This window comes from Hordeum vulgare, chromosome 3H, assembly GCF_904849725.1.
Source record: "Hordeum vulgare subsp. vulgare chromosome 3H, MorexV3_pseudomolecules_assembly, whole genome shotgun sequence".
NCBI classification, from domain to species: Eukaryota; Viridiplantae; Streptophyta; class Magnoliopsida; order Poales; family Poaceae; genus Hordeum; species Hordeum vulgare.
Genome location: NC_058520.1, coordinates 558897950 through 558909923, shown reverse-complemented (window position 1 = coordinate 558909923; position 11974 = coordinate 558897950).

The window sequence follows — 11974 nt, the reverse complement described above, 5'->3', positions numbered from 1 at the left end:
GTATGGTGGTTTCTCAGTGTAAGCACAAGGAACAACAGGATCACTAAAAGCTATGATTTTCTCCTCAGCTAGACTGGTTTTGGCTATGTTGCTTTCTACAGGAGGATGATATTTAAACCACTTCTCTTTGGGAAGATCAACATGAGCAGCAAAAGATTCACAAAGAGAAGCTACTATCACACAGTCAAGTCCATACTTAGCGCTAAAATCTCTAGAAGTGTTTGTCTCAACAAAAGATTTAACGCAATCAAACTAGAAATTCATACCTCACTCCTTACCTTCCTCGAGCTCCCAATCTTCAGAGTTGCGTTTGATTCTCTCCAATAAATTCCACTTGTGATCAATATCCTTCTTCATAAAAGAACCGCACAAGAAGTGTCAAGCATGGTACGATCTTCATGAGAAAGTCGGGCATAAAAGTTTTGAGTGATGATTTCTCTCGAGAGCTCATGATTGGGGCATGAATATAGCATTGATTTAAGCCTCCCCCAAGCTTGAGTTGTGCTTTCCCTGTCACCAGGCCAAAAGTTATAAATAAAGTTCCGATCACGATGTACTAAATGCATAGGATAGAACTTTTGATGAAATTCCAATTTCAACCGATTGTAGCCCCATGATCCAGTATCATCACATAGCCTATACCATGTCAACGCCTTATCCTTCAAAGATAAAGGAAAGACTTTCTTCTTTACCTCATCCTCGGGCAAACCTGCAAGCTTAAATAAACCACAAACTTCATCTACATAGATCAGATGCAAGTCTGGATGTGAAGATCCATCTCATGTGAAAGGATTAGCCAGCAGTTTCTCAAGCATACCCAAAGGAATTTCATAAAATATATTTTCAGTAGGTACCTCAGGTCGAGGAGCAACTCCTCATGCTTCTGTTCGTGGTGAAGATACCCCGAACAAACTCCTCAAAGAAACAGTTTCCATAGTGACAAGTGACAATAAATTTCAGCACAGTATATAAATGTTTCCTTACCAATTTCCACTTACCAAAGGCGCTTCACTCCCCGGCAACGGTGCCAGAAAGGAGTCTTGATGACCCACAAGTATAGGAGATCAATCGTAGTCCTTTCGATAAGTAAGAGTGTCGAACCCAACGAGGAGCAGAAGGCTCTGATAAACGGATTTCAGCAAGGTAATAACTGCAAGCACTGAAAGTAGCGGTAACAAGTGATTGTGTAGCGAGGTGAAACGTAGCAAGCAAGGAGTAACAAGTAACAAGTAGTAGCAACGGTGCAGCAAGTGGCCCAATCCCTTTTGTAGCAAGGGACAAGCCTGAACAAAGTCTTATAGGAGGAAAAACGCTCCCGAGGACATACGGGAATTTCTGTCATGCTAGTTTCATCATGTTCATATGATTCACGTTCGTTACTTTGATAGTTTGATATGTGGGTGGACCGGCGCTTGGGTACTGCCCTTACTTGGACAAGCGTCCCACTTATGATTAACCTCTATCGCAAGCATCCGCAACGACAAAAGAAGAATTAAGACAACGTCTAACCATAGCATTAAACTAATGGATCCAAATCAGCCCCTCACGAAGCAACACATAGACTGGGGTTTAAGCTTCTGTCACTCCAGCAACCCATCATCTACTTACTACTTCCCAATGCCTTCCTCTAGGCCCAAACATGGTGAAGTGTTATGTAGTCGACGTTCACATAACACCACTAGAGGAAAAACAACATACAACATATTAAAATACCGAACGAATATCAAATTCACATGACTATTATCAGCATGACTTATCCCATGTCCTCAGGAACAAAAGTAACTACTCACAAGACATATTCATAATCATGACCAGAGGTGTAATGAATAGCATCAAGGATCTGAACATAAACTCTTCCACCAAGTAATCCAACTAGCATCAACTACAAAGAGTAATCAACACTACTAGCAACCTTACAAGTACCAATCGGAGTTGCGAGACGAAGATTGGTTACAAGAGATGAACTAGGGATTGGAGAGGAGATGGTGCTGATGAAGATGTTGATGAAGATGCCTCCCCTCTGACGAGAGGAGTGTTGGTGATGACGATGGCGACGATTTCCCACTCCGGGAGGGAAGTTTCCCCGGGAGGATCGTCCTACCGGAGCCCTAGATTGGATCTACTCAAGGTCCGCCTCGTGGTGGCGGCGAAACCACGAAAAAGCTCCCGATTGATTTTTTCCAGACCAGGATGCTTCATATAGCAAAAGAGGGGGGCTAGTGGGCCTTTAGGCAACCCACAAGCCTGCCCTGCGCCACCAGGGGTGGTGGTGGCGGTGGGCAAGCTTGTGGAGCCCTGGTGGCCCCCCTCCGGTAGTTTTTTCGCCCAGTATTTTTAATATATTCCAGAAAAAATCCACGTAAATTTTCAGGGCATTTGGAGATGTGCAGAATAGTGGACTAGGATTTGCTCCTTTTCAAGTCCAGAATTCCAGTTGCCTGAATTCTCCCTCTTCAAATAATCCTTGCAAAATAAGAGAGAAAATGCATAAATATGGTACCACAAGTAATATAACAGCCCAAAAAGCAATAAATATCAACATGAAAGCATGATGCAAAATGGACGTATCAGCGAGTAACAGCAGTAGTGATGGCAGCAACAAGTAACAGCAGTAGCGACAGAAGTAGCAAGGAACAACAGTAGTGAAGAGCAGCAGAGTAACATCAGTAGCAACAGTAGTAGCGACAAAGTAACATAGCAAGGACCAGTAGTAAAAGACTCGTAGGCAGTGGATCGGTGATGGATGAGTATGAGGATGTGATTCATCATGTATCAGCTATAACACGGAGAGATAAGTAACTAGCTCCCATTCGTCAATCTAATGTAGGCATGTATTCCGTATGTTTTCATACGTGCTTAGGGAAAAGAACTTGCATGGCATCTATTGTCTATCCCTCCCGTGGCAGCGGGGTCCTAATGGAAACTACGGGATATTAAGGTTCTCCTTTTAATAAAGAACCGGACCAACGCATTAACACTTGGTGAATACATGAACTCCTCATACTATGGTCATCTCCGGGAGTGGTTCCGGCTATTATCACTCCGGGGTTGCCGGGTCATAACACATAGTAGGTGACTACAACTTGCAAGATAGGATCTAAAACACACATATATTGGCGACAACATAATAGGTTCAGATCTGAAATCATGGCACTCGGGCCCTAGTGACAAGCATTAAGCATGGCAAAGTAGTAGCAACATCAATCTCAGAACATAGTGGATACTAGGGATCAATCCCCGTCAAAACTAACTCGATTACATGATAGATCTCATCCAACTCATCACCGTCCAGCAAGCCTACGATGAGATTACTCAGGAACGGTGAAGAGCATCATGGAATTGGCGATGGAGGAAGGTTGATGATGACGATGGCGACGATTTCCCCTCTCCGGAGCCCAGAACGGACTCCAGATCTGCCCTCCAGATGAAGAACAGGAGGTGGCGGCGCCTCCGTATCGTAAAACTCGATGAATCCTTCTCTCTGATTTTTTTCCGGGCGAGACAGAATAAATAGAGTTGAGTTTGGAGGCGGTGGTGCCACGTGGGCCCCACAAGCCCTCACGGCATGACCTGGGGGGGGGGGGGGTTGGCCGCGACCCAGGGGCTTGTGGCCACTGGCACACCTCCTCTGGTGGATCTTTGCGCAGGTATTTTTCATTAATTCCAGAAAAATTCTCCGTAAATTTTCAGGTCATTCCGAGAACTTTTATTTCTGCACAAAAACAACACCATGTCAATTCTGCTGAAAACAGTGTTAGTCCGGGTTAGTTCCATTCAAATCATGCAAATTAGAGTTCAAAACAAGGGCAAAAGAGTTTGGAAAAGTAGATATGACGGAGACGTATCAATCATCAATGTTGATGATGATGAGGAACCAAGCGAAAGGATCGCACACCGTCTATCCTATACACCCGAGGAACATGAACGATTGGTAGTGTCAATATTACTTGCTCAAATACTTTCTATATGATTTAAATTCTTGTAGCTTGTTAGGCTAAACAAAATTAAATGTTCACAATGTAGGCAAGTTCTTGGTTGGAGTGTTCAACTGATCGCATTGATGGGAATGACAAGAAGGGTGAGAAGTTTTGGGACAAAGGTGAATCGTTTTGGTTTCTGGTTTCACATGAATCGTTTGAGTGTAGTGTGCTATATATACAGGCCTATGCCATCTCCTTTCCTCACTCCTTCACGTTTATCCACTTCTTTCCCTCTTCTACAAGATGGCAAGCAATCAACAAGCTCATGCTTCGGATGGTGAACCAGTCGACATGGAAGGTGAAGCAACCATCATCGATCCTTCCTCTGTGTACACACTGGACGACTACCTTCTCCACAAGGACATGCTAGACTCCTTCTCCAAGGAGATCACAATGGAAGTGAAGGAAAGCCTTGAAGATGAAGCAAGATCAAGCAGAAGTGGCCCAGGAATTTACGTGAATATGCCAGTGAAGAAGTCACTGAGTAGTTGGTACGAGACTATTTCTATGATAATCCTCTCTATTCCAGCAAAGTATTTCGTAGAAGAATCTGGATGAGAAGACCCCTCTTTGAGTGTATCGTTCCTGCACTAGCCGAGTGATCTCCAGAGTTCACACAAAGGAAAGATGCTCTTGACCGCGATGGACTCTCTCCATTGCAGAAATGCACGTCACTATTTGCCAATTGGCGTATGGTACTCCGGCAGATGCTCTTGATGAGTACCTCAAAATTGTCGAGTGCACTTCGAATTAAGTGCATGATGTGCAGCGTTTACTTGATATTGGGGATAGGCATGGGTTTCCTGGCATGTGCGGAAGCCTCGACTGTATGCACTCCGCTGGGAGAAATGTGCCACGTCATGGAGGGTACAATTCACGAGCGGGTATAAAGGCGGTCCTTCTCTTATTCTTGAGGCGGTTGCTTCTCAGGATCTTTGGATATGGCATGCTTTTTTTTGGTGTTGTCGGATCCAGCAATGACATTACTTAATCAATCGACATTGTTCATTGAGCAACTAAAAGGGCAAGCTCCTCGAGTGAACTATAGTGTCAATGAGAAGGGATATCAACTTAGTTATTACCTTGTAGATGGAATATGCCCTGAGTGGGTAGAATTCGTGAAGTCAATACCAATGGCTCAAATAGCAAAGCACAAATTGTTCGCTGAACATCAAGAAGGAGCAAGGAAGGACGTGGAACATGCATTTGGTGTGCTCCAAGCACGATGGTCTATTTTACAGCGTCCGACACGTCTATATGACCGGGGCGATCTCCATCATGTGATGCTAGCTTGCATCATTATGCACAACATGATAGTCGAGGATGAGAAGGAAGAGGCAGGCAATGTTGTTGATTTGAATGAGGAAGCATGCTCATCGATTGTCCTTCCATCCATATTTACTCATGGTGACATGCCAGAATTTGCTGAGGTACTTGAAAGAGATGCTAGAATTCGTGATCGCCTGTCGCATTTGGTGTGCTCCAAGCACGATGGTCTATTTCACGGCTTCCGTCACGTCTATATGATCGGGGCAATCTCCATCATGTGATGTTAGTTTGCTTCATTATGCACAACATGATAGTCGAGGATGAGAAAGAAGAGGCATGCAATATTGTTGATTTGAATGAGGAAGCAGGCTCGTAGATTGTCCTTCATCCATATTTACTCATGGTGACATGCCATAATTTGCTGAGGTACTTGAAAGAGAGGCTAGAATTCGTGAACGTCCATCGCATAGGGCTCTGAAAAATGATTTGATTGAGCATATTTGGAAAAAGTTTGGGAAGGTAGATTAGTTTTGAGTCTTGATCCATGTCATGCTCAATATGGTTTATACATTTTAAAATTGGCTCTTTATTATTTATTATGGATCCATTCAATTTTATGGCTATGTATTTATCCATGTGCACCTTCAAACAATATTCCATATTGGTGCTTGCCACAAATAGATCACAAGGTTGAAGTGGTACTATAGATCCCACAAAACAATAAATGAAGCACTCTATTTACCACACTTATGATTGTTGGGGAACGTCGCATGAGAAACAAAAAATTTCCTACATTCACCAAGATCAATCTATGGAGACTAATATCTACGAGAGGAGGAGTGCATCTACATACCCTTGTAGATCGCTAAGCGGAAGCGTTGAGAAACGCGGTTGATGTAGTCGAACGTCTTCGCAATCCAATCACGATCCGTCCTGCGATCCGATCACGAACGTCCCGATCAAGTGCCGAATGGATGGCACCTCCGCGTTCAGCACACGTACAACTCGATGGCGCTTTCACCTCCTCGATCCAGTGAGAGATGGTGAAGTAGAGGTTGAGTACTCCGGCAGCGCAACGACATGGTAGCGGTGGTGGTGATGCAATCTCAGCAGGGCTTCGCCAAGCATTGTTGCGATCATGACGGTGGAGAATTACTATGAGAGGGAGAGGTATGGCACCGCCAAGCAATTGTGTGTTGGTTGCCTCCCTCTCCCTCTTTACTTATAGCAAGAACGGGTAGGTAGGGCTCAGCCTTGGCCCCTCCTCCAAGGAGGGTGGGTCAGCCGAACTAGGAAGGAGTCCACCTCCAACAAGGGAGGTGGACACCCTAGGGAGGACTCCTCCTCCACCAAGGCACCTCCTGCACCTAACCCTTGGGCGCATGGGCCCTATTAGGGTTGATTACCCAACCCACTAGGGGCTTGTGCGCCACCTCTTAGGCCCATGTGCCCCCCAAGGTGGGTGGACCCCTCCCGGTGGACCCCCGGGACCCTTTCGGCACTCCCGATACAATACCGGAAAACCCCGAAACCTTTCTGGAACCCGAATACCACTTTCCTATATATGAAATCTTTACCTCCGGACCATTCTAGACCTCCTTGTCACGTCCGGGGTCTCATCCAGGACTTCGAACAACCTTCGGTCACCAACAAACATAACTCAATAATACGAAAACATTACCGAACCCTTTACGACAAGCTCCTGATCACCTCCATAAACGAGAAACATCTCTTTAGTCCTTTTCAGGTACTTAAGGATATTATTGACCGTTGTACAGTGTTCCACTCCTGGATCACTTTGAAACCTTCTAGCCATACTTATAGCTCGTAGGTTCATCATTGTCCAACAACATGACCTCCAAGACAGGATTACCGTACCATTCAGGAGCAGTACATGTCCTTGTCAACCTACGAGGTTAGATAGTAACTTGATCCGAAGCTTCATGATCACCATCATTAGCTTACTCTCCAGTTGATGTAGGCACCACAGGAACATCTTCTTGCATCATGTGATACGGCAGCAAAAGTCCTTCCCTGGCAATGGTGCCAGAGATCCTTCTGTCGTCTCTTGAGCTTGCGTTGGTTTTTCCCTTGAAGAGGAAAGGGTGATGCAGCACAGGAGCAGTAAGTATTTCCCTCAGTTTGAGAACCAAGGTATCAATCCAGTAGGAGAATCTCGTCAAGTCCAGAGTATCTGCACAAACACAAAGAGCTTGCACCCAACGCTTTAAAGGGGTTGTCAATCCCTTCAAGATTGATTGCAAAGTGAGATCTGAAGGCAGAAAGTGCAACGAAGAAAAAGTGTAAGACAGAAAATATGGTGTGGAGTAGACCCGGGGGCCATAGTGTTCACTAGAGGCTTCTCTCAAAATAGCAAATATTACGGTGGGTGAACAAATTACTGTCGAGCAATTGATAGAACCGCGCAAAGTCATGACGATATCTAAGGCAATGATCATACATATAGGCATCACGTCCGAGACAAGTAGACCGATACTTTCCGCATCTACTACTATTACTCCACACATCGACCGCTATCCAACATGCATCTAGTGTATTAAGTTCATGACGAACAGAGTAATGCCTTAAGCAAGATGACATGATGTAGAGGGATAATCTCAAACCAATGATGAAAACCCCATCTTTTTACCCTTGATGGCAACAACACGATGCGTGCCTCGCTACCCCTTCTGTCACTGGGTGAGGTCACCACATGGTATGAACCCAAAACCAAGCACTTCTCCCATTGCAAGAATCATAGATCTAGTTGTCCAGACAAAACCCACAACTCGAAGAGAATTACAAGGATATGAAATCATGCATAAGAGAGATCAGAAGAAACTCAAATAAGATTCATAGATAATCTGATCACAAATCCCACAATTCATAGGATCTCGACAAACACACCGCAAAAAAAGATTACATCGGATAGATCTCCATGAAGATCATGGAGAACTTTGTATTGAAGATCCAAGAGAGAGAAGAAGTCATCTAGTTACTAGCTATGGACCCGTAGGTCTATGGTGAACTACTCACGCGTCATCGGAGAGGTCATGGTGTTGATGAAGAAGCCCTCCGTATCCGAATCCCCCCTCCAACAGGGCACCAGAACGTGCCCCAGATGGGATCTTGCGGAGACAGAAGCTTGCGGCGGCGGAAAAGTACTTTCGATGATCTCCTGATTTTTTTCTGGGATTTTAGGGAATATATAGGCGCAAAACCTAGGGTAGAGGTGGCCCAGGGAGCCCACAAGCCAGGGAGGCGCGGGCCCCCCTCACCGTGCCATGAGGGCTTGTGGGGTCCCTGCAGGTCCCCTGCCCTGATTCTCCGGCTTCCCGGTCTTTTTTTGTTTCGGAAAAATCTTTTTGGCAGTTTCATTCTGTTTGGACTCCGTTCAAAATCCTCCTCTGAAAGGGGTAAAAAACATGGAAAAAACAGGAACTCGCACTTGGCACTGAGTTAATAAGTTAGTCCCAAAAAATATATAAAAGGCAAGCAAAACATCCAAAGTTTGACAAGATAATAGCATGAAACCATCAAAAAATATAGATATGTTGGAGACGTATCAAGCATCCCCAAGCTTAACTCCTGCTCGTCCTCGAGTAGGGAAGTGATAAAGAATGAATTTTTGATGTGGAATGCTACCTAGGATAGTTGTCCTTTGCAACTTATTTCACGTGACATGATTGTTCAGATCCTTAAGATTCAAAACAATAGTTTGGTATTGACATGAAAACAATAATACTTCAAGCAAACTAGCAAGGTAGTAATGAACTTTCAAAATAACAAGGCCAAAGAAAGCTATCCCTACAAAATCATATAGTCCGGCTATGCTCCATCATCCTCACACAGCGAATGTAAATCATGCACAACCCCGGTATTGGCCAAGTAATTGTTTTCGCACTCTTACTTTCTCAAACTTTTTATAACTATCACGCAATACATGAGCGTGAGCCATGGATATAGCACTATAGGTAGAATAGAGTGTGGTGGTGGTTGTGAGACAAAAAAGGAGGAGATGGTCACATTGACTCGGCGTATCAAAGGGCTATGGAGATGCCCATTAATAGATATCAATGTGAATGAGTAGGGATTTCCATACAAGGGATGCACTAGAGCTATAAGTATGTGAAATCTCAAAAGGAGAACTAGTGGGTGTGCATCCAACTTGCTTGCTCACGAAGACCTAGGGCAATTTTGAGGAAGCCCATCATTGGAATATACAAGCCAAGTTATATGATAAAGATTCCCACTAGCATATGGTAGTGACAAAGCAAGAAGCTCTCAATCATGAAGAACATGGTGCTATTTATGAAGCACAAGTGTGGAAAAAGATAGTAGCATTGTCCCTTCTCTCTTTTTCTCTCTCTCTCTCTCTTTTATTTGGGCTCTTGGGCCATTCTTTTTTCTCTTTTCTTTTTTTTATTGGGCACTTTGGCCTCTTTTTTTTATTTCCTCACATGGGACAATGCTCTAATAATGATGATCATCACACTTTTATTTACTCACAGCTCAAAGCTTAGAAATGACTCTATAGGAAATGCCTCCGGCAGTGTACCGGGATGTGCAACGATCTAGCTTGGCGTATGACGTTGAAACATCTCGCTAGCTATCTTACGATCATGCAAATGGCAATATGAGAGTGACGGCACAAGTCATGAGGCGGAACGGTGGGAGTTGCATGGAAATATATCTCGGAATGGCTATGAAAATGCCATAGTAGGTAGGTATGGTGGCTATTTTGAGGAAGGCATATGGTGGGTTTGTGTACCGGCGAGAATTGCGCGGCACTAGAGAGGCTAGCAAAGGTGGAAGGTGAAATTGCATCTATACCATGGACTCACATTAGTCATGAAGAACTCACACACTTGTTGCGAAAGTTTTTATTAGTAATCGAAAAAAAGTGCTAAACGCATACTCCTAGGGGAAGGTTTGGTAGGTGTTAACCATCGCGTGATCCTGACCTCAACACAAAGGATGACAATCAATAGATCAATTATGCTCCGACTTCCTAACATAGCGGTTCACCATACGTGCATGCTACGGGAATCACTAACTTCAACACAAGTATTTCTAGATTCACAACACCCTACTAACATAACTCTTAATATTACCAAATCCACGTCTCAAAACTAATTGAGAGGAATCAAGACTTCTCTTTCTACTCAATGCACATGAAGATGGAGGTTTTTGTATCCTCTTTGGGTACCTATCACCTTTGGGACTACTTTCATAGCATAAGACAACTACCAAGTCACACACCGCCGTGCTCTAAAAGATCTAAGTGAAGCACATAGAGCAAAATTATCTAGCTCAAAAGATATAAGTGAAGCACTATGATCATTCTAGCAAAATCATGATGAGTGCATGTCTCTCTCTCTCAAAAAGGTGTGCAGCAAGGATGATTGTGACACAACAAAAATAAAAGACACCTACAATACAAGACGCTCCAAGCAAAACACATATCATGTGGTGAATAAAAATATAGCTCCAAGTAATGTTACCGATGGATTGAAGACGAAAGAGGGGATGCTTCCCAGGGCATCCCCAAGCTTAGGCTTTTTGGTGTCCTTGAATTTGGCTTGGGATGCCTTGGGCATCCCCAAGCTTGAGATCTTTCCACTCTTTATACCTTTGTCCATGAGAACATCACCCAAAACTTGAAAACTTCACAACACAAAACTTAAACAGAAACTCGTGATATCATTATTACAAGAAAACAAACTACCACCTCTTTAGGTACTATAGCAATCTTGATTTCTATTTATATTGGTGTTAGATTACTGTATTCTCACTTTTCCATGGCTAGTATCCCCTGATACTATCCATAGTTTCATCAAAACAAGCAACCAACTCAACAAAAACAGAAACTGTCAAAAACAGACCAGTGTGTAGCAATCCGTATACTTCGTATACTTCTGGTACCTCAAAAATTCTGAAAAATTACGACTGCCTGGGCAAAAGGCATATCAACCAGCAGAAAAATCAACTCAAAATATCTTTCTGAATAAAAATGAAAAATAATCTTGTGAGCGAAAAGTTTCTGTCTTTTTCCAGCAGGATCAAACAACCATCACCAAGACTAGTCATAAAGGTTTTGCTTGGCTCAAACGCAAAAAGAAACACAAAAGACACTATCATAACAGAATTATGATAGTGTGGACGCAACAAAACAGAAAGAAAAAAGATAAATTCATTGGGTTGCCTCCCAACAAGCGCTATTGTTTAACGCCCTTAGCTAGGCATTGATAATTCAATGATGCTCACATAAAAGATAGCAATCAGACACGAAGAGAGCATCATGAAACATGTGACTAACATATCTAAGTCTAACATACTTCCTATGCATAGGAATTTTATAGGAAAACAAATTGGCAAGACAACCAATAGTTACCAAATGCAAGGAAGAAGAAAGAGACAATAGCAATCTCAACACAATGAGAGGTGGTTTAGTAACATGAAAGTTTCTACCACAATCTTTTCCTCTCTCATAATAATTACATGTGGGATCATATTCAAATTCAACAATATAGCTATCCCATAGGATATTATTTTCATGATCCACATGCATGCAAAGTTGACGCTCTTCAAAAATAGTGGGATTATCATCAACTAAAGTCATGACTTCTCCAAACCCACTTTCAATATCATTGCAACAAGTACTGGACATAGCAAAACTAGCATCCCCAAGCTTAGGGTTTTGCATATTTTTAGCATGATTGCCA